Source organism: Periophthalmus magnuspinnatus, chromosome 16, assembly GCF_009829125.3.
Source record: "Periophthalmus magnuspinnatus isolate fPerMag1 chromosome 16, fPerMag1.2.pri, whole genome shotgun sequence".
Taxonomy (NCBI): domain Eukaryota; kingdom Metazoa; phylum Chordata; class Actinopteri; order Gobiiformes; family Gobiidae; genus Periophthalmus; species Periophthalmus magnuspinnatus.
In genome coordinates, this window is record NC_047141.1 from 26,254,466 (window position 1) to 26,277,660 (window position 23,195).

At 38.2% G+C, this 23,195-nt stretch overlaps 1 protein-coding gene across 2 annotated transcripts in view; it reads left to right on the forward strand.

The window, feature by feature from the left end:
* The window catches only part of galnt1 (UDP-N-acetyl-alpha-D-galactosamine:polypeptide N-acetylgalactosaminyltransferase 1), a 67,887-nt gene that overhangs the window by 4,646 nt on the left and 40,046 nt on the right, over window positions 1-23,195 (forward strand). Inside the window, exon 1 of one of the 2 annotated variants that reach the window (XM_055227808.1) lies at window positions 10,771-10,847. The exons of the other annotated variant lie outside the window; for it this stretch is intronic. The gene's annotated coding sequence lies outside the window, so the exon portion shown is untranslated. Of the gene's footprint in view, window positions 1-10,770; window positions 10,848-23,195 lie in introns of those variants that run through there. 2 annotated transcript variants of the gene reach the window in all.

Genomic DNA, 23,195 nt, shown 5'->3' on the forward strand with positions numbered 1-23,195 from the left:
ACCTTTTACGGCTTAAATCTTATCGTATATCCAAAAAATAACCAAAAATGTCCCAGTAGTGCAACAAAACACAATGTAATGTCCTACTTCTTGCCAGTAATTTTCCAGAAACCACCTATATTTCTATTTTATCACTTTAGCTACCGTGTTTGTCTTCTAGCTCCCGTACATATGACCTTTCCGCTTTAAAATCAAATGCATATTCAGAAAAACGTGCGTACAGTGATGGCTCCTTTAGGCTCATCAGATAGCGTCGAGCTAATTGGAAGATTCTTGACTAAGTGTGGAGCGAAAAGAGGGGAGTGATAGGCATCTGCAGTGTTACGTAGGTTATTTGCTCTCCTCTGTACCTCCGGCTTTGAAGTCAAGCAGTGTACGTGTGTGTGTGTAGTTGTGTGCATGTGTGTGTGCCCTATGCCTTGCAGCGGGTCACTTTAGGGATAGAGTTGCGTAAAAGTGGGTCAGCTAGTGCCACTGGGGAGCCTTGCCAAGTCCCTGCTCTCCCCACAGGCAGCTATAGGCCAATACAAATAAAGCCAATGTTGGTAGTAGTAGTATGAATTAATGAATGACTATGCAGGCAAGTATGCAGTGATTTTTTAGTACAGTTTCGTTTGGAGTTTTCCAAATGTAGTGGTGGAAAACGCATCGACAAAATTATAATATTACGGTGGCATTGGAAATATACACAACTAGAATATCAAGTAATAAAACAGGTGCTTTGAAATCTTCCAAACAAGGGTATATAAGTTGTTTTTTTGTGTGTGGTTCATTTAACAGACAATTTTTTGTGCAAGACCTCAATTACGATCTTAATATGGACTGTCGTAATATCATCTGAACATTGGCTTCATTGGAATTGGCATATTCCTCATAACTGTAACTGTTTTTTGTCTGTTTTTTGGTCTATATCACTGTTGCTTTATGCCATGTGTAGAGAAATCTTTAGTTCCTTCTACCATTAATCTTATCCATGTGCTTTCAGAACATCTTGAACTTGTTATCTTCCCCATGGCCTCATCTAGTTTCCCTTATTTTATTGATAAAACAAGGCCACCAATGACTCTGTTGGAACCACATGAATCCTACCATGTGTTGAGTCTTAGCAGTGTCCTATTGATGACCTGGTTTACTTGTAGTCTAGACCAGCTGGTTAGTCCTAGTTTTTAGTGCGGATATTTTGCATTATTTAGACATGGAGTGGTGCTCATTTGCTCTAGACTCAGACGTGGTTAAATCCAAGTGTTGTGTTCCAGACATTCAGTCCTACCTCAGCCTAGTCTATGATGAACCTAGGGATGGACATATACCAATATTTTCTTTAAGCCAGGCTGTGTATCTTTATGGTTTATGGTAAATGGTAGATAAAGTAGAGGGAGAGTCCAAACTTCACTGTGATTGGTTAATTACAACTGTCATTCATTCAGAGCTTTAGGGAAGTTGTGGGAAAAAGTGTCTGTCTTTGAGTGTAAAGCTGCATTAAACAGTAGCTCAACCTATATTATGAAGCAACTGGATAAGCCAATTTGCTCGATTTTACATGTAAGTAACAACGTCTCTCAACTTCCAATATGTAAATTAAGACGCGTTATGTGCTACTATGTCAGCCGTTAATATAATTCCGTTCTGTCAGCCATAGTGCAGCCGTATAAGCTTTGTGTATTTGTTACGCAGTGATGTAACCTGCCCCTGCTGCTGCTGCGTGTACTTTGACTCCTCAGAAAGGGAAACACAGGATTATAACATGTTAAGGCTGAACGATTTGGGGGGAAAAAAAACAAATTGCAATTTTTGTGGATATGTATTGTGATGGTGATTTGTTTTAATAAAAGGATCCTCTTCAAAACTCACATTTGAACATGTTTTACGGATCTAAACTACAGGGTTAGTAGTTTTTTATGCAGAATTAGACAGGATATTTTGTTGTTTGTGGAAACTGATGGCACTTATAAATAGCAGTGTTTGCGATTTGCAATTACATACATTCAAATTGCGATTTTGATTAAATTGCAGTGAATCTTGCAGCGTTACAACATGTGCAGTAAATGTATTCTACGAGGCCTATGGGGATGATTCTGAGAATTCTATATGGACACTTTGCTCCTGTTGGCTTAAAGATAAAGAAACCAGATTGAGGCCAGTTTTTAGTCGAGGTTTATTTCATCTCAAGCTCAACTCGTCTTCTCCTCTGGCGTGAATTAATCATCTATTTCTCCACAGTGCTCCTAAACGGCTCTGTCACAGCTGAATGAGTGTAAAATGGTGCAGACGGCAGGAAGAGCTCTTTTAGTCTCAATATGGCTCTAGTGCACAAGCCGGTCATGTTGTGTAATGCGCACCATTGAGAGAAAGAGTTGAGATGTCCCCCGTGGCTGCAAAAAGCAAAAATGAATTTAAATAGTTCCTAAAAATAGTTGTTGAGATGTAGCTGTTTAGGCTTACTGTGCTGAACTCTGCTGCAGGAAGGCATAGTCTAGGTAGGATTTTTAAAAGTAGGTAAAAGACATATTGATCAACTTGTGAGAGGCCGGTTTAACTAATCCCAAAGTGTGGACTCTCAAAAGTAGAAGATAGTAGAAAGGTAACGTAAAGCTAAGAGTGTAGTAAGTGTAGCAAACCTATCAATCTAAAACATGTAAAATAGGTCAAATCCTCCAGCTTAAGTAGCCCTGACGAAGCCTAACTCAAGATCTGGAGTTGGATGGCAAATGGTCACTTTTTAAAATATGGTATTTCCACCTTCAAGTCACTCAAAGCGCTTTACATCAAGAAACCTCTCACCCATTCACACACACACACACGTTCATACACCAGTGTACGCAGACAGCTGGAATCGCATCGCTAACCTGTGAGTCAGTGGATTTGACTGCTCTACCAATGATGTTTATGTCGAAAGCGGGATTCTTCGGATCAGTGGACAAACGCTCTACCAACTGAGCTACTGTCGCCCTCTGATTACCCTCTACTCTTGACAGGTTGTCTCAACTGCTTTGACGGATGGGTCAAATGTAGAGGACACATTTCCCTACTGAGACAAGCTTGTTTCTTAACTTTTGTTGGAATAGTCATGGTATAAACACGGCATTTTCACGATATGATGAGTAGTTTTGTTAATGCCATCTTAAGCATCTTAAAACACCACAAGTTTGAACAGAGTCAAGTTTGTCTTCAACCTGTCTCAAGATGCAAAAACATATCATCGTTATATCGTTAAATTCTTTGCATGTTTTATTCATCTGCGTCAGCACAGTTGTACCTAATAATACTGCCTGTTCCTGTGAATGTATTTGCACAAAGGCTTTGTACGGCTGGTACAACGCAAATAGAAAGTGATCCTAAATCACAGAAGATCAGGGCTGACTTCCTCTCCTCGGCGCAGTCATATTTTTCACTGTTCTCATTTAGCACACTCCATCAGCTCCGAGTGGCTTCATTTACCCTCTGAGCTGTCAGAATGGGGCGGCTGCTCACACACATATCATAAGGACCACTTGGGGAGAAAATCCAATCTTTTACATGTCGCCCACGCTATAACCACATTGACTGGGTTGTCTCTTATATTATTATTGTTGCATTATCTGAAATATTTAAAAAGAACAAGTGTATTTGATTGAGGTTTGACAGGTGTTTGTTGTGTAATCTTTACTTATTTAGTTGAGCATAATATCTCTCAGTAATCTCCCAGTGAAGCTAGCTTTTACTTTTACAGTCGTTTTTTTTGTGTCAATTTGCACTTTGACTTAGCATCTGGCTGTAAATCAATGCTTTCCTTAAATATGTTTAACCTAGTCCCACAATAATAGTGTATATATCCACTTATCATTCTGTATATGAAAGCTAGAACAAATTTATATAATGTGTGCGCAACTGGCGAATTTTTGGTTATTTTTTTGGCTAAGTGATACAATTTAAACTGTAGAAGGTTGAATGAACTTCTGACTCATTACAGATGCAAACTAAGTACTGAAGTGTTTCTTTCTGGTGTTTATTTACTGCTGCTCATGATTTACTTTTTTTTTTTTACATTGTACATTTAGAATATTTTTTATGGTTTAAATCTGCTCGTTTAGATTTACTTCAGCAATATATCATGCTTCAAAATGCTATATCGTGACTTACATAGACATAGCTTTGCTCACTTTCCGTGCAGCCAACATGGATACATCACTGGTATTTTAATTCCTTTGAAATATATCTATGACTGAGGAAAAATGCAGTTACAATACTCTGACATTGTCCTTTTGTAAATACTGTGATTTTTGATATCAAGATATAACCTTCGTTTCACCTATGCATTTGCGCTTTTCCTCCCCAAAAAGCCCTGTTTCAGATTACGTTGAAGGTTTCACTAGCTGCTGAAATCCCTCCTAAAAGCTTAAGACAGATGCTTCTCCTCAGAGCAAGTATGTGAACGACCCTGCTTTTACATCATTGTCCACTTCGAAATCTGCTCCCATCTGTTCTGAATCCACCGCCCTGTCCTCAAACCAAAAGGGAGTTCTATTTAGTCCAATCACCTCCTCTTCTTTTCTTGGCTCTGCTGGACTCTTTCTGACCTAAAAGTCTGCACATAATGGCTTGTTACCGCTGAAAACGTTGTGGGCACATTTTGCACAGTGTAGACCGCTGTCATCAAAAGCAGTTGGAGGCTGGGGTAGGTTTAGGTGAGCAATTGTTAAGAGCTGCTGTCCTGAACGGGCATCTGCGAAGGCTCCGCTCATCGCCTCCAGCTTTTCCACATGGACTTGGCGCTGCAGACGTGTTGTGTGTTTGCTGCAGCCTGCACAAACAGCCTCTTCTCTGTGCTGGTTAAATCTCCCCGTTATGCCACGTCTTGAGCTTATGCTGACCGTGGTGTTTTTGATTATTCAGGGATGCAGGATATTTGGAAGTATTTGCAATGTGTGATTAAACCTGTCACACTAATTACTACATTGACTTATCGTTCAATATATGAAAGCTTGAACAGTATATTTTGGACCTCAGTATTTATCGTGAGTAGGGATGGGTACACAATAATCGCTCATGGAACATTTTATTTAATCGTGATAATCACCAACAAAGATAATCGCCTTTGTATCACCAGAATGTGCAGAAAAAACTTACTTAACCACAGGGGAGTCGACAGGGGGGGACAATGGGGTCTGTTGTCCCAGGCCCCAGGGTCTTAGGGGTCCAGAATTGCCAGGCTTCTTGACCCGGGCCCCTAATTTTCTGTCATTTGACCTGCTTATACATAATATTCTCCGCTAAATCATTGTTGTTTTCACTGATAACAAAGATCAATTATATAAAAGTAGTTTAAACATGTAACTTATTCATAACATTAAATTATAATTATTCAGATCTGTAACATTTTTAAACTTTCAGTAACTTAAATCATTATCGTGATTTAATCGTAATTATTTTGGCTATAATAATCGTGACACCAAATTTCAATATTGTCCCATGCCTGATCGTATTGTGAGTACTTTTTCTATGCAAAAGTAGGGAGATTTTGGGTAATTTTTGTTGTAATACGATAAGATTTGAGCTGTGCAGGGGTGAATAGGTCCCTTTTATGGCTAATTATTGGTACATTCTGCTATTTATTTGTTGCCGCTCACGTTTTGTGATGAAAGAGTCTATTTAAAAATGGCTTACTTGTTTCTTATCTTAATTAGTGGCATAAAGTAGTTTCAATATTATCGTTTATTGCCATATTTCTCTGTAGCAATATATCGTACTTCAAAATGCGTTATAGTGGTCTATCTGTGATATAGTTGTATCTGTCCAAATCGTCTGTAGCTCTCACAAACCCTTTAGCGCATTTGGTAATATCTACATGGATTAATTTTTGGGCATGGATTTTGAACAGATGTTTTGAGGCAGCAAAGTGACTGCCCAGCCGCAGCCAAACAGAGTGCTGCTTTCAGTGCTTACTTCCTGGTTAACACAAAAAAAACAAACAAGTCCAATCAAGTTCAAGTTAGAACAATATGGAAAATGATAATGATATAAGCCTTAATTTAACATCTTTGTCAAATGGAGAACCTTGGTGTATATTTACTTAGTTGTTATAGTGATCATCGTCTCAGCCAAAATTGCAATATCAATACTTGTGCAATATTGTGCAGCTCTAATTCAGTCTTACCAGCGTCGATACGTGAAATAAAGTGCTCCACTCTCACTATAACGCCAGCACCGGGGTATGTGGTTCACTTTACTACCTGAATAATCATTACAAATAAAAAGGTCAAGTGGAAGCCGCAGGTAATACGAAGCCGTTTTAGTGATGATCTGAAGTGATTTTTTTTTGTTTGTTTGTTCCAGAAATAATTTTGCTGCTCATAACTTATCATAAAGCAGTAAATGTTTTATAAATAAATTTAGTCATACCTTGAGAAAACATGACTCAAGACTATGATGAACACAATATGTACAGGGCCAAGGCTTTTGTAGTTGAGGTTAATTGCTGCTGCTCCTGCTGTGCACTTTTAGGATCATTATATTTTAAGTTAGCGTCCTAGTTAGTGATGTTTATACCAAATACATAGTGGCTTGTTGTAGGCCGATTTATGCCAAATGACACAAATTACAATCATATGCATTTCTTTTTGGGTAATGTTTTTAGTATTTCTCAAACTATGCCATTTGAACGATACTTTTCTCACCAATGCACCGGTGAAAGTTCGTCATAGAGCCTCATCATCTTTTTTAAGCCTAATGACTAAATCCTATTTTCTATTTGTCTGAGCGTAAACCTGCCCGTGCTTTATTCTTAGCTTGAATGAGATCCAATAACATTATCCTTCACTTGTTGCATGTCCGGTTAGCTTAGCGTAGCACCACTGCTGATCCAGTGTGACAGCTTTGAATAACTCACTATAAGCTCATTCTCTTCTTTGTGTAAGCTGTCCATATGTTTATACGCACCTGTGGCTTTGGATGGGAAGAGGCAGTTTCCATGGTGACTGTCTGCACCCATGTCCCAGGAAGGATGTCAAATTTGTACAGTCTCATTGAGAAATAATTGTACAAAATATAATGAGGATCAAACAGACTCACAATATCCCCACTTTCTATTCTCATTTATATCATATTATCATCATTTAAAGGTGGACTATGTAATTTCGAGGTGTGGTGTCCATGGAGATTTTATTGCTGTGCCAGGGCGACAGTTGGTCAATTGGTCGAGTGTTTGTCCACTGGTCTGAACTTTGGCGGCTTAAATCCAGCTCTCAACGTAAACATCATTGGCCGAGCAGTCAGATCCTTTGACCCACAGGTTAGCGGTGCGATTCCAGCTCCCACTGATCAATGCTGCTGTTGTGTCCTTGGGCAAGACACCTAACCCACCTTACCCCCAGTATCTGCATACACTGGCGTACGAACGTGTGTGTGAATGGGGGAGTGGTTCCTTGATGTAAAGCGGTTTGAAGGTGGAAAAGCGCTTTTTAAAAATGTGATAATTTACCTTGAATGTTTCACAGTCTGGCATTAAGCAGATCCATCTCGTATGTATTCAATGTGGAAGCCAAACTGAAAAAAACATTCTACTGTGGAAAATTCCAGGCAAACTAATAGCATCTAAATGGAGAGTGTCGAGACTCTGAGTCAGAAAATTTACACAGCGCACTTTTAAATGATAATAACTTCATAACAATGAAAAATGAATAATAGGCCTAGATCACATGTGTCAAACTCAAGGCCCGGGGGCCAAATGCGGCCCGCCATATCATTTTATGTGGCCCGCGAGAAGGTAAATAAAAAGGCATAACTGTCATTTTAAAATAAGTCTATGCTGCTTTAATGTGCGCACTGACAATAAACTAATGAGATTTTCCCAACAAGTGGCACTGAGGAGGGCGGTTTCAAGAAAGGTGAAGTCAAATACACGTTTGTGCTTTAAGGAGAAAAACCTGTATGTTTTTGTGTTATGTTTTGCCACCAAACACGGAGCTAAGTATGCAAAAGTTAGCCTTAAAAAAAACAACAAATTGTCTAATAATTAAAAGGCTGTAAATGGCTGTTTTTTAAGCAGTGCTGACGGTCTGTGAGCAGGTGAGCCCCGACCAGATACACACTTTTAAAATGTCACTTTATAACTTGTTAAGTAACTTTTTCTGTGATAAAGTATTTACATTTATTTTACATGACATTTCATTACATTTAGTGACATTTATCCTGCTGCACAGTCACATCTGGCCCTTGATGGCGGCCATTTTGCTGATGTGGCCCTCGGTGAAAATGAGTTTGACACCCCTGGCCTAGATCTTGAGACTGGCTTAAAAATTGTAGCTTTCATATCAAATCTTCTCATTGCTTTATCATTGTACATTCTTGTGCGTTCTATTTGCTCCAATAATGTGTGAACTGGAGTGCATCGTATTGGAGATTCCTGAACCAATATGTCAGTGATACTGGATGATTAAATGATTTTCCCTCAAATTCCCTCCAGATTCCCGTCTTTGAGCGCATTATTCTTCTGGAGCAGGAGAAAACTCTTCTAAATACTGAGATGCTGTGCCACAGTAATAAAGATGATAAACCAAAAGCCCAGTGAGGATTTGTGGAGATTTACAGATCTACAATTCAAAGAGCTTTATACAAAAATGAAGTCTGTGTGAGACCCAGAGACTGTGTACACGGATGGTTTTTCCTGTCTTCTACTTTGTGTATTTTTCCATTCACCACAACAAGTCATAGTCATCCTAGATCCAACAAAGCATTCTTGAAAAGTTTTATATGGTGCACAGTACGGTAGTGTTGCCAAAAATAAAACAATTATTTCGACGATTATTATGTGAGATATTGACAAAGTTTTACCCAGATAAACTTAAGGTGAAGTTATTTGAGAACATCCTTTTTTATTTTAGTTTATTTACAGAGGAAGGAGTGTTTTCATTTTGCAGTTGTAATTTTCATGTAGTAACTGCTCTGTCTTAGTTTTAAAACCTCTTCTCTCAGCTCATAACACGTTTTGGAGCCTGTGTTTACCAGTTAACGATTATTCGATTACTAAATTTGTTAACGAATACTCCAATAATTGATTAGTTGTGATTAATCAATGATGTTGTTGCAGTCCTAGTATGTTGTTTCCTCTTGTCCTGGTTTGACTTGGTTTAGATGATGATGATGAAGACTTGGCTTAGTCCTGTTCTTGTTCTGGATTAGTTCCTGGTTAATTCCCAGTTTTGTCCCAGTTTTTTGAGGTTTGACTGAACACAGCCGCATGAGACAAAATGTGAGTATCCAGTTGAATTAGCATTGCTCTTATTTTCATATGATTTGAGCAGTTTAGTTAAATTAAAACCAAGTCTTTTCCAAGTCAAAAAAGGAAGTTCAACACATAGACTGTATATAAATTGGCATAACTAAGCTGCTAAATGTTGCTTTTCAAATAGGAAGTAAACACTGGCGCACTACATAGAAAAATTGTTCCTCTTCTCTGTAACTGCTGCAGTGAGCCTCGTCATTTTGGTCTTAAAATGTTCATATTAACCTGCTCTACATGATGCAGGTGTTTTTATTTCACTTTTTTGTCCGTAAATCAAGATATGAACATTAATAACAGACAAATTAGCTGCCTTCTTTCCCCGAGGTCACTTCTGCTTGCATTAGAAACAGGTTTGATTGACAGCCTTGCTCCCCGCTCTCTGCTAAACCAGCTTGACTCCAAATTCCCCCCTATAATTGCTCGCCTTGATAAGCATCGTTTGACTGGAGCCGCACGCCATGGGTGACATCACACTCGCTTAGTCCACTTTTTGATACAGTCTGTGGTTGAATATAAAAGTCGAACTTGAGATTAAAACAAGGCTAATGCAGGACAAACATAATAACAACCAACAGCAACCAAATTTACAATAAATAATATAATTCTATCTGTATGCTCAAAAAAATTCAAGTTTAGCAAGAAGTAGTTTTCTATTGTAGACTTTTTATTACCACTGTGGTATCGAAAACAGTATCGAGAATCAAGCTGAAATGGAATTGGAAAATTTTAAATCGTGACTTATAATGTAGCTAGTCCTTTACATGGGCCCATCTTTGAGGCTAGCAGCAAGAAAGGACAATACACAAGACAGACACAAGTTTAAAATGTTTTATTGATAGAAATGTTGTATCAGCTAATTGATTATAATTGAATTGTTGCAAATTTCAACTCACCCATGTTGTCTACCCTAGGTGTTTCAGCCAAATGAGTCCCCGGGGAGCCGAAGCATCTTAAGAAGGTTCTGGGGCAGACAACTGGGTGCTAACAAGGAGGGGTGTCAGATATTTTAGCTTTTGGGTTATCTAATTTCTGTTCACTGTTAAAGCAAATAAAGTAAACATAGAGCTCTATTTTAACAAACAACTTAATTGAATAAATATTTACACTGTTTGATTAGAGCAATTTTTTAACAATATAACTGGATGTGGGAAAACTTACCTGTACTATTAGGGAGGTGCTCTATAAAAGGAGCAAACCTCAGTTGGCTAAGAGAGGGTGTTGTATGTACAGTCGGTGCTGCCATACTGAGTCTTTTAAATTTTTTCCTGTTTTTTGTAAATATTTTTGGTGTTCAAATAAATGCGCTTGGGTCTGCACTGGACAAACGTGTCTCAGCTCTGCTCTGTTCCTCACTGAAATGCTAAGGTTGCTATCCGGGCGATTACATGACTACTTTTAAGCTTCTTTTTATTAGCGTGCCTATAGCCCTTGTTTTGTCTTCATTGTTTTTACCTTGAACCTTCCCCATTGTTTTCCCGTATAGTATAAATGATCAGAGGACACTTGAACAGGGCGTATATAGAGAGAAGATAACCCCATGGGCCTATATGACAGTGTCCTAACAAATGTGTGTACTTGGGCTGCAGAGGTGAGCTAACGTATGTGCATAATTCATCAGGCTGACAAACCCACGTAATTGAGAACTGTGGTTACCGCCTTGTCTCTGTGCAACGCTCCCTGAATATTTAGTCAACACAGACGGGCTTTGCATCATTTTCAAAGTTTGGCTGGTCTAAATACGGCCACGTCAAGTTTATTCAGTGTTGCGCTTATTGGCAAGGAACCAACTAAATTAATGCAGAAATGTGAAGCGGTTCTTTTAAGTAATGAAACTGGTGTTGACTTCAAAAGTGTCCAACTATATTAAGGGAATGAATATCAAGTTTGGATATTTAATCTGTGGTGTGTCCAATCCAAACACATAAATTCTGATATTTATTTTTGATTTGGTATGTTTCAGCACCACTTCCTAAATAATATTTTTGATCGTCAGAAATAAATCTTGAGTGTAAGCACTTCGCTGGGTCATAAATGTGAAAACCTGCTGCTCATGGCTACATATGTACTTCATTTATCATTTTAGGGAAAAAGTTGAATGGAATACTTGCTTGGCACACTATTTAGATGCTATTTTATCAGCAAATATTGTAATAATTTTGTAATTTACTTTCCTGGCCCACAAGCATAGCAGATTTATAGCTGTATAAATGTAAAGTTAATAATTTTTCTTGACAAACTTGACGCCACCTTGAGTCCTGTCACAATAACACATTTTATAGTGCTGTATATTGCTGAAGTAAATTTAGACGATAAATTATAGTACTAAAACGAAAGCATCAAGCAGAAATATCTCCCAAAAAGTATTATTAACAGAACATAACATAACACTTAAGTAGTTTGTTTCTATAATGAGTCATAGAAGTTCATAATTCAACCCTCGACAGCTCTAATCTCATTGTGGTACAGAAAAATGGCCAAACTTTTCCCACTACTGCAAAGAAAAAGTCCCCACAGTAAATATTGCAAAAGTACCCGAAAACCCAAAAAGAATTGCTCCATGTGTCATGTACTGCACGATAAGTAGATATAGTATTTATCATGACAGGACTAGCGCCAACAGATTTTGACTGGGTGCATGCGATTTCATGAGTGTATAAGCAGAAAGGGATGACTTCACCGGCCTGTGCATAGACCATATCATATCGCTCGTCATATATTGATGTTTGCTTTGGGGCCAGTATGAAATGTGTAATACTGTGACATAACTCCACGTGCTGTGCAGCTTTTTTTCTTGAAGTTACGCCAAGAGCATCTTAAACAAACTGGGGACGCTTTGCAGACACTTAAAACACTAACAGCATCAGAAAGAGGGGAGTGGAGTGCGAACTTAAAACTATTGGTGGTTTCAGAATACGATGATCTCATAATCCCAGATGCAAACACGAGACAGTTTTTCTACGGATTATCATGGAATATCTTAAAGGTAAAACTGTAAATGTTGGACCTGATCATTTCTATAATTGACTAGACCCAACAATTCACTGTATTACAACAGAAATCTGCATTTTAACTCAATTAATTTGTGCTGTCCCCATTTGTATTAAATATTTATGGCCTATAGAATATTGTGATGTTATATGAAACCCAGCAGTAACTTAGTAAAAGTATATCCTGTCTGGCGCCATTGTGTCGTCGTTTATATCGTTCTCTTTTATATTATGATACACATTTAAGGCCAGAGACATTATGAGCTATTTCCTTTCCCTGAGCTCGTCCCGTACCTATAGCTCCTGTCCTGTGTTATCTGTGCAGCCTCCGTGTTTACATGAGGGCCAGAAGAGAACTGATCTGGTCCACTCACCCTGATAGTCCTATCTACTGTTACTTCTGTCTGATGCACTGCAGAACAACTGGCCCATTGTGCGTTGCTGTGTGTTCACTAAGCCACAAGAAATTGCGTTTGTCGGAGCCTCAAATGTCAGAGTGCGTGTGCTGCAGTGTAATCTGCCACAGGCCAGCGCATGTGGGCCATCGCAGAGCAGAGTGGAGCGGAGTGGAGAGGGCTCACGCTTCCTATCGACTAGCAGTGTTTTCATTATAAAAATTTGAGTGAAATGGAATTACTAAAGATGTCACAAGGTCAGAGTTGAGGAAACAGTGCAGTTTTACGATCGCAATTATTGACCCTAGGAAAGATATTAATGAAACTAGGGCTATAACTAACAATTATCCTATTTGGCCAGACTGCAAATTATTTTTATATTAGTCAGCGAGTCAAAAACGATTATTTCTATTGTACACTGAGACTTTAGATACATTATGAACAAAATAAAGGTTGAAATATGATGACTGAAGGCTTCTAGATAGAGAATATTTACAAATATATCATAGACTGTATATGTAAATGTAAATGGACAGGAAGTGATGTCATGGGCGTGCTTCCGGCTTCTTCGACTTTGGCTCTTATTCACTTTACGCTGAAAAATTGTTACCTCTCTCTCTGTAACTGCTGCAGTGAGCTTCGTCATTTTGGTCTTAAAATGTTCATATCAACCCGCTCTACATGATCCTGATGTTTTTATTTCGCTATTTTGTCTGTAACTCAAGTTATCAACATTAATAACAGACAAATCAGGTGTTTTCTTTCCCTGAGGTCACTCCCGCTAGCGTTAGTAACAGGTTTGATTGACAGTGTTGGTAAGTACCCGCTTCTGGCTAAATTAGCGGTGTAGGCGAGAGGTGGCATTGACATCAATAGCCTCTCTCCTGATTGGCTCTTTGGTTGCTATGATACTCGTAGTCAGAATTCCAAATGTGGAACTCAACGCCATATTGGCCCCTTTAACTGTTAGCCTCGATGATCTTCATTTGACTGGAGCTGAACGCTATGGGTCACGTCACACTCCATTAGTCCACTTCTTTATACAGTCTGTGGAATAATCTCATACACATTTTGATTTAATAATGTCTTTGTTAGAAAAAAACTCCTTTTTATGTGTTTTAGAGTCTGTATATCCAGTTAATGATTATGATCAAAATACAACTGATTTGTTTTTATAATCTATTCCATGAATCAATGAAACAAAACACAAGGTCAGATGTTAGTGCTTTGCGAACTTGCAATTATGTGTTATTATATTGTGAGAATAATTGTTAGAAATTTATGAATGTGACAATGTACTGATGAACTACAATGATGAAATCCTTTATGTGAATACCATTTTTAAAGCAATGTTATGGTCTTGGCGCAGCACCTTTATTTTGTATCTTAGTCTAACAAGCTTTTAAACTTTTGGATTACAAGCAGCATTTGAATTATACATTAGTGCTATTAAAATGACATTGATTATCCTTCTTAAAATCTTCGCTGTTATATTGTGACATCGCCTCGTGCCTTACAGGAGCCTCTTAAGTGTAAGAAAATGCTGCGCAGGCTGATCCATAACACTTCTCAAACCAGATATCTCAAATCAATAGAGCTTATGTGCAAGGATAAGGTCATTTTTAAGTCCAAGGCAGAAAACCGTAAAAAATCGAATACATTCTTGGTGTGACCAGAAATCTGAATTATTCCTGTTCCCCTGACCCTATGACAGTTTTATGATAATCCCACAGCATTTCATTATATGTGGCCAATAGACTAAATCTGCTCCGTCCAGTAGTAAATAATCTTCTAATGAGTTCTCCGAATAAATGCCCACATCCGCTCTGTCCACAACTTACCGACCCATGGCTGAACTTTCCGCTCAAATCCAAACAAAAACTTCTTCATCCATAAGATTCTTCACACTTTTGTTGACCCTAGAACTTCTTTAAATTATGAATTTATTTGTTTTTTATATATATAATGACCATTTTTTTCTTGTAAAACCTGTTCTTGTAACTTTTTAAACTGGTTGCATTTTGAACATTATAGGAACTAGGGCGGGGGTTGTGGTTTTTGGGGAGCGTTTTAGGTTGTAGGTACTTTCCAGTCAGCCCAGGAGCGTCTCTGTGGTTGCAGGATGGTGTAGTTCCTTTTGTTTACTGACAGCTGCATGAACACAAACATTTAGCTAAATTTGAACATTTATCTTTACAATGCCATTGTGTAAAATCCACTACTCTGTTGACTAAACTTGGAACAACAAGATCAATGTGATTTCAAACTCATAAAATTAGTAATATTGACTGGGCAGTTCATCAATATTTTAATCGAGATCGAGCTGTCTTATCGGCAAAGAAATGGTTGCCTACAGAAAATCCTCTATCAGTAAAAGCATTAGTTCAGATTTTAGAGGAGCAAACGGGGGATATTTTTTCCGTTAAATGTCACTGATCGATGATGTTAATTAAACCAGTGCTCAAGACAATTTTAGTGATTTTTATAAATGAAAAAAGCAAAATCAAATAGAACAGTGAGCTCGATCAATGAGGAAAAAAAAATCACAATTGTTTTTTTGCCATATGACCCACGCCTTGTATCATTTGATTGTTTATTTTGCACCGTACTGTTTCCATACAGACCAGACCCATACTCGGTGTCCTCTAGTGGCTCATTGGAGGGTCCATTATTTGTGTGGGGCGAGAGAAATAGACTATTGACCTTAATGGCGGGGCTGGTTAAATGAAATATTGATGTCCCCATGTTGGCGAGGAAACGTGCGTTCGTGTGTTCGCTCATGTGCTGTTGTACGTGTATATTTATATCCCGCCTTCTGATTGATTGTACATTTCGCGGCGGGCCATGGACTATTGAGTGTCTGTATTGTTGAAAGATGCTCTCATAGCTCAGAGCAGAGGAGGAGAGCGGATTAAATAACAGGATTAATGGGAGGAGGGTGTGGAGGCAGACAGGTACGTTACACGGTCGTGCCAATAGATGCCGTCTGCCCCTGCCTCATTTATGGATAAGTGTCTTTATTATTGGCCCTTGTGAAATAAAGCATGTCATTGTGTCCGTTTAAAGAGATTGGCTTACTTGTTTTCTAGCTTTAATGGCTCAGCTAAATGCAGAGTGTTACCTGTTTGATGGGGATTGAGATGTTAAAAAGTATATAAAATTGGATACTAACCAATACTAAAACTAGTACTGAAACTGGAGACTCATTTGGCCACTATCGATACTGAAAAAAATCACATAAACTGGATGAAATCAGACCTTTCCTGAACGAGACGGTGTGTAATGACCCATAATGATGTTAGAGTTAAACTGCCCTGCCCATGTTTTATAACTAAAACTTGTTTGTGTAGAAGTTTCTCAACGGTCTAGCACCAAAGTACATCTCCCACATGTTTGTACCATATGAACCATCTCGCACTCTGAGGACTTCAGGGCCCGGCCTCCTGCTGGTGCCCAGAGTCAGGAATAAACATGGAATCAGCGTTTCAGTTTTATGCAGCTAAAGCTTTGAACAGTTTTCCTGAAGATGTGAGACAAGCCTCTACTTTGAAAATGTTTAAATCCAGACTGAAAAAGGTTTTATTTAGCTGTGCATACGACTGAAAGTGTTTGATTTTTTGCACTCTTCAGTTATAAATAATTAATTTGTGCAATGATTATTTATGTTTTGATTCGTTTCTATTGTGATTTTATTGTCTTTCTTATTCTTTAAACCACCTTGAATCACTTTGTGCATGAATCGTGTTATACAAATAAACTTGCCTTGCCTAAAACTCCTCCCTTTGGTGCTGGACTTAGTGAACTCAGACCAGGATAAATTCCTGTGCTTCAAGCCAGTTGCATCAAAGTGAAAATATCTTCTGGATCGAGCCGAAACGTTCTGATTGGAAAAACAGTGTCCCGATGACCACCAATGAAAACCTCTCCACATTGAACAGTTTTGTCTTGAGTTTTATCAGAACTAGAACAAGACCACATGGAATAATGAACAAACACTTCAAAAGCCGTGAACTGTTATCAAATTGAAAACAGTTTCCTCAGCTTCTTTCCAGGGAACATGACGATCCAATTTGGTGACTCCACATTTCAATTTGATGCTGTGTTGACATCTCAAAATTTGTAACTGCTGAAGAGTCTTGACTGGTCTAGAATGTTTCTCTCTAGACCAGAGGTGATTTTTTAGCTTTTTTCTGTGGCGTCCCTGTCAGATCCTCTTGTTTTTTAACGCTGTTTAAGACTTTGCTGAAAACCCACCTCTTCGCCCTGGCATTTAATACTAGCTAGACAGGATATCGTTGTGTTTTTATTGTTCTTTTCTTATGTATGGTGTCATCTGTATATGTGTTTTTCTTGACTTTTATGTGAAGCGCTCTGGGCAGCTGAAGTAGTTTTAATCGTGCTATATGAGTAAGTAATACCGTTCAAATTCTTTAAACACTACATAATAAAGAATGGAACCGCTGTTGTAATGTTAGGAGTGCTTGTGTGTATTGTCCTCTCGGTTCCTAGGAAGTGAGTCCAGGATTGGGCCTGTTGCCTGGAGCTGGAGAGTGCACAGCTGGAGGCACGACAGAGTTTAATCCCATTAGAACACTGGCTATGTCCCTCTCTCCCCCTCTTTTTTCCCCTCTCTCCCTGTCTCTCCATCTCTCTCTCCCCTCTCCCCCTTTACCACACAAACACCACAGAAACTGCAGGGATCCCAAACCAGGAACTAATCACTCCTGTCCAGATGTCACCAACAGACAGGAGGCAGGAAAGTCTGGGCCCAGATCCTGTTGTATTCATCAGTGCTGGAAGATTCACTGCTGGCAAGTCCAAATAGCTCTTTGGATGCTCACAATTAGCAAATGGAACCTGTAAATGTAGCTAATATTAGCATACAGTACTCCATATGGTCATATTGATGGAAGAAGTATTCAATTTTGATATTTAAATAAAAGTGCAGATACAAGGACAAAAAATAGTCAAGTAAAAGTAAAAGTATCACATGAAAAAATCAACTTAGGTAAAAAAAATATATATATTGAAAAACCCGTAAATGTACTTAAAGAGTAAAAAGAAAGTATTTCACACAGATTTTTAGATCTAATGAAGCTTCAAATGTAGTGACTTTCATACATATTTCTGCTGAATTTTAGTTAACAGCATCGTTTTTTCTGTCTGTATATTTTTGCTTCTTCAAATTATGAATTATGATTATGATTATGTGTTAAAAATAAACCCTTCAGACTGGTCAGCAGGTCAAATATGTAGTGGAGTTGAAAGTACAGATGCGTGCCCTCAAATGCAGTAAAAAGCATCCACTTTAAAATATACTTCAGTAAAGTACAGATACCTAAAATGTACAGTACTTTGCTACTTTTGCTTCATTACATTCCAACACTGCATTTGGTCTTACCCAAAAAACATCACTAAACAGTTAATTATTTGCATTATATCTAAATAGTAAGTTTGACGGTGTTCAAAATGATAATATCACTCATACCGTTGTAAGTACAGGTCTGTCAAAGTCTGTAGTAAAGTAATGGCAATGTAAACTTCCTCACAACGGTGTAAAGTGATACGTCTACATTTTATGGTTCATTTTATCATTCAGTGTTTTGTGCAACGCTGGAAGCTCAGCCAAGAAGACATTTCCTGACATGTTTTAGCACATTTTGCATAGATTGCACAGATATTGGTGTTGAGAAATAAAAAAATACATTCTTTTTTGCCAGCATATTTTTAGAATGTTGTTATTTCTTTTTGGCGTGCATAGAACAGCATTAACTAGAACACAAATCATGATGTCATTCTGATATCTGGCTGGGAAAACAGTGTATTTTCCTAAATGAAGACACCCACCGCACACACACACACAACACACACACAGAGTTGAGGAAGGTAGTTGGTGACTGCTGTATTTTTTACAGTGTTCCAGTGGCCTTCTTTTGAGCTTCCTGTTCTGGTCGTAAACAGGAAGTACTTTTTTTTTTATCTTTCTTTCTGTGTGTCCTTTTTCATCCGTCCCCCTCTCTTCTTCCTGTCTCCTCTGGCGCGCACATTGTATCTGTGCAGTGACAGGGCACCGGGTTTTATTTTAGGAAAGTTTAAACAGGCTGTTGTTTCATTGTGTCCGGGGACGCATGCTTGACACATCTTACCTACTTCTGCTTTACTCCACTCATGACAATACCGTTTCTTTTTAGGCTCTTGCTAGAAAGATGGCAGGATTTTGGTTTGGGCTGGTCACGATTATTACTCTTGAATTACCGTTCCATAAATTATACATAGACCAATCATTTTTTGGAGTCAGTATTTATCATGGGTAGTTTTTCTTTGCTGTAGTCGGGAAGTTTTAGTTATTTTTCTGCACTACAATAAGATTTGAGCTGTAGAGGGTTGAATAAATAACTTCAAAACGCTTGTACCCATATTTTTACCATGTATTTGAGCAATATATCTGCCCCAGGACAGATATACTGTAGAAGAAAGCTCTTGCGGTAAAAATAGGTCAGATGTGTACTGTCTCACTGAATTATAAAGTGTCAAAATCATCATCAGGAAGTGTATGTTAGCATTCTAGTTGTTGTTAGCTTTACTGCCATACTCCTAGTCTCTGAATGTCTCGAAAAACTCACCGGGGTGAATAGTTATGATGCTCAGAATGTCATAAGTTAAGTGAGGAATGACTGCAACAACCTCTTCAAGACGTTTAAAATGACTTTGGTTCTGTTTTTCACGTTTTAAGATAATCATGGACAACCTTTAGAATCATTTTTTGGGATAATCCTGATTTAGAGTTACCGTGTCATAAGGTAGTTTCAATATTATAGTTCAAAATGTGTAATCGTCACAGGTCTAGTTGGGTTTACACGTGAGCCTGCTGTTGTGAGGGATTGTTGCTATCCTATTGAACATCATTTATTTAGCGTATTTCGCTGGTTGGGTTGGGGGCCCCATCTTGCCTTGCTTTTTCACCGTTCTTCCTGTAGGTTGTTTGACACGGCGCTGAGAGCAGGAGGCACATGGCACTGGTCTGACACCGTTTGTTGTTGTTGAAACACAATACGCTACAATGGGCGACAGCTTGGCACGGATCCATGCACTTCACATAAACACCTCAGGCCGTCCTGTTGCAGAGGCAGTAAGAGGCCAGTACCCAAAATATGTACTCGGGTATTACTTCAAAAAGATATTATTCAAGTAGATTTTAAAAATATCTAGGAGTATAAATGTAGGCTATTTGATGTATGTGGAGTTCTGCAGATTTAACATGAAGAAACTGTAACTTGCCTCCATTCTGCATGTTTTTTTCAACATGTGGAAGCTGGAACAATATTTTTTATATATATCGTGACTACTTTTTCTTTGTACAAGTGGGGAACTTTTTGATATGTTTCTGTACTACAGTAAAATTAGAGATAGATGGTCAAATAAATTGTTTCTATGACTTATTATATATACAAACTAACTACTATGCGACTAACTACTGGTTCTTTTTCTATTTATTTATTGCAGCTCAGGTATTTTATCAATGGTTCACATCCTGGGGTGATTCTGCTTTAAAGTTGTTGTGTCAGTGGCATAAATTAGTTTCAGTATTATTGTTTTTCATCACTATTTTCTATTGCACTTCAAATTTTGTTGTTGTGACTAGAATGTTGCCTAGAATGTTGCATCAAACATATCTAGATTTTTTTAGCAATACAAACAACTGTGATTAAAGGATTTGCTTTTTCATGACTGAAATCTTTTAAGCCTTATAAAACTGTAGGGATTCAGGTAGAACTTAGCAAAAATATTATTCACAAAGAAATAAAAAGGTTTCTGAAGTATGAGGGTTCTTTTGTCCTACAACTAAAAAGCTTTCTCTATAGTGGGTAATAGTAATTAGCAACGGGGCTCGTCTCCTGCTGCAGCCCGTATTGTCTCGTGTTACAAAAGGTCAAACTGTTTGACCTTTGAACTCTGAGCTGGGCACTTGGGTTTGTGAATGCAAAAGAAAGGAAATGCAGCCAAAATCTTTATCTGGTTTTACAAATGTGCTTTAGTTTATGACCCTGGATTTACAAGGAAAGAATAAGCCTTATAAAAAGAGAAATAGAAGAAGCATAAGTTAGCATTTGGGCTAACATAGAAAGTGACAATTTTGTATTTTCAAGAATGTCTTTTGGTGAAACACATATGATGAATATGAATTTACCTTCCATGTTCTGCGACCTTTATACTTTAACTACCAAAATACACCTTTCCACCATAGTATTATTTATTATTTAACATTTATTTAATCACATCTGTCTAAAAGAATCGAGGGAATGAATGTTAGTGGTTACAGTTTTACAGCGACCCTTTTAGTTTTCCCTTACATCGTGGTTTGGTTGCGTGATCCCTGACTGCTCTTACATTAACGGGTAGATTTCTATTCCCTGCTCCTTCTTAAGTGTTACATTTGCCCTGCCTGAGGTCAGGGGACTTTTATAAAGCAACAATGAGCGCTCAGGTGGAGGAAGTGCTGAGGTGGACGCTGCGCTGTTGGACCGAAGCCCAAAGAAACATTATGAAGTCAGTCATTGGCTCGAGTGTCTACATTCATAACTGCACAGCCAGAGCACGGTGCATTTACTCTGCTGTGGTCTCTTTACATTCTGCTTTCTCAAACACCGACCAACAAAAAGGTGTTCATTAATCACATTCAACTGAAAGATTATGGTGTGATCTGTAGAGATAGTTCGAGTCTTCATCCTTTGAGTTTTGCAAAAATAACAAAATGAGCAGATGAAAAACTCTATTATGTGTGCACAGTTTTATAGCAAGCCCTTTGTTCCAGCCTTATTCTTTAATGTCCCCATAAACCTTAAAAATGCACGCTTGGCCAGTCCTGTAGCTAGGTACTGACCAACATCCTCACTCATATCCTGCAGATACTTGCTCCTGACAGTGTTGCAGTATTAAAAAAATAATTACCAAAAACTCCAATCCTCTTTGACGGTTGAAGTTCGAAAGCCTTTTTATAACATAACCATTAATGTGTTTCAGCTTCCTGTTTATAGCCGATATGTTGAGGACTTTTGCCCATTCAAAAAGATACAGTATTTAGTTTTTTGTATTGTTAATTGCTATGACAACGGTGTTAGATTATCATCACACTGAACTCGAGTCTTTTTCAGGATACGTGCAAGACCTGGGTCCTCCCTCTGATTGAAAACCACTGATAATCAAGCTTCTGCCTAGTGCCTTGGAGTTTTTCGCCTGCTTATTTGCCAAACCCTTTCTTTTGTTTCACTGAACTACATTTGATTTTGCGTATTTGTAGATAGAAAAGTCTACCAAAAGATTGTGCAAGAAAATGTACAAAATGAAAGTTAATATATATCCCGAATGCAACCAATTTATTTATTTATTCAGAACAATGTGCAGTGTTGCAGTCAGATTTAATTATTTTAGTTTCAACTCAACTGTTCGTACTGCTGAAGATGCTAAAAATGACAGTAATATATCTGCTTGTTATAATGCCGTACAAGTAACTGCCAAGAGGAGGAGGCTTGTTGCCGATAGTGATGTGCTTGTTACACTTTGATGCTATCTGGTTTTGTGTGGGCGCATTTTGTGATTGTCGGGGGATTTGATTTTTATTTATAGAAGCTTCCCTCAGTTTGTGGATTTCGTATTTTTCCACTTGTGCGATGTTTGGATGTGTTAAAATGTGAGGGGAGCAGGACTGAGCTTAGACAAGTAAATGAAGTAGACACTAGTGATACTACACTAATTATAAAATGCGGTCTTGTACTTGCTCAGATACAGCGTAAGATCATTGTAAAGCTGTTCAGAAAAGGCTCATTTCTGTCTTATGAATGTGACTTTTTGAATATTGATGCTTGCTCAAATGAGTCTAGTTTCAGTACTAGTTTTACTAGTTATAGTTAGGTACTAGTTATCAGATTTTCAATACTTTTGGCAACCCTAGTAGACACAAGGGACGGCTTTGGGAGCAGGGAACTTTGATAACAAAACAATATAAATTTGCAGTTAATCTATGGAAGGAGAATGTAGATTGAATAAAGTCGCGGTACAGTCCCAGTGAGGTTTGATAAACGCTGTTATCTGTAAAGTCGAGACAAAACGCAAAACTTTCAGAAAAGGTCAATAACACGCCAAGTTCAAATATGATTAGTTTTTGGGGTTATTCTCTCAACTTAAGATCCAGGAGGGATAGTATGAAAGATTCTGTATTCATTTTTAAGGCATGCAAGAGCCATACTAATAACGCAGTGGATTTATATAGTGCCTTTTGGGGCTACTTAAAAATAATTGCACATTTATTCACACCCAGAAATTGATTGACAGCCTCTGCAACTATCAGCGATACCACACACACCACATATGCACTGGGATCGAGTTATAAGACAACCACTCTGCCCCCTGAGCCATTTTTGCCCCAATGGGTGGTTTTCCGATTCGAGAATGGGATGATGTCATACTCCCAGATGGGGGGCAAGACATAGCTTTTCGGATGAATTACATTGTGCTTTTCCTTAAAATATCCAAAAGATAAATGCACCAATGTTGAAC